Source organism: Acyrthosiphon pisum, unplaced genomic scaffold (genome assembly GCF_005508785.2).
Source record: "Acyrthosiphon pisum isolate AL4f unplaced genomic scaffold, pea_aphid_22Mar2018_4r6ur Scaffold_21598;HRSCAF=24379, whole genome shotgun sequence".
Classification (NCBI taxonomy): domain Eukaryota; kingdom Metazoa; phylum Arthropoda; class Insecta; order Hemiptera; family Aphididae; genus Acyrthosiphon; species Acyrthosiphon pisum.
The window spans coordinates 574-1,468 of NW_021771082.1; positions in this window are offsets into that span (position 1 = coordinate 574).

Here is an 895-nt window from a genome sequence, read left to right on the forward strand (position 1 = left end):
TAACATTTCCTATACACCATACAATTTTGAAAATAAGTTGACTCTTTTTGAGCTGTTTACGGACATTTTCATTTTTCAGTTTTTTTAGTTTTTTTTTTCTATAAATATCAATAATGTGTTATCTGTTGGGCCAAAAAGTGTATAAATTTAATACAAAGCTCCTGATATATTGTTACAATATCAGTTGAAAAATATTAAAAATACATAGGCACAATTTTTTTTTATAAGCATTTAAAGATCAAATTTTGACAAAATTTATCAAATTTTAATTTGAAAAATTATTTTGTACTTAAAAATTTATAAAATGTTCAATTTTTGTATCTAAGAATTAAAAATTTAAAACAAGATTCCACGTAAGTAATTAATTCTGTTACCAAAAAATCTAAAATATACATTTAAACAGTTTATTTTTATAGTCATTTTAAGTACAAATTTGGACGAAATTACATATTAAAAACCTAGGATAACTCTTTTAGTTATTTTGTTGTGATTGTATAATATTATTCGTGGGTACTTGAAACTTCTAAAGTATACTATTATATATCTATGATAGTACCACGGTTTTTTGTTGATGTATAACGCGTTATAAGTACCTAATAGATATTATGATATGAATGATATGATTAATTTGGAATTTATTATAGGTACCTATTATAGGTCAATTTTTTTTTAATACCATAGATAAGTATATATATGTTTAATACATAGACTGATATACCGCCTCCGCTCAGAATCCTTTTTCTTATACAGTGATATTATATCATTGAATTCAAATTTAATACTGTCCATTATACAGTGACCCACTTCTAACCTACTGTACAGCAGAGCGACATCCACTTACCCACCTTTTTATTTTCTACTTTTTATAATTTAAATTATTTTTCATTTTTTTTTT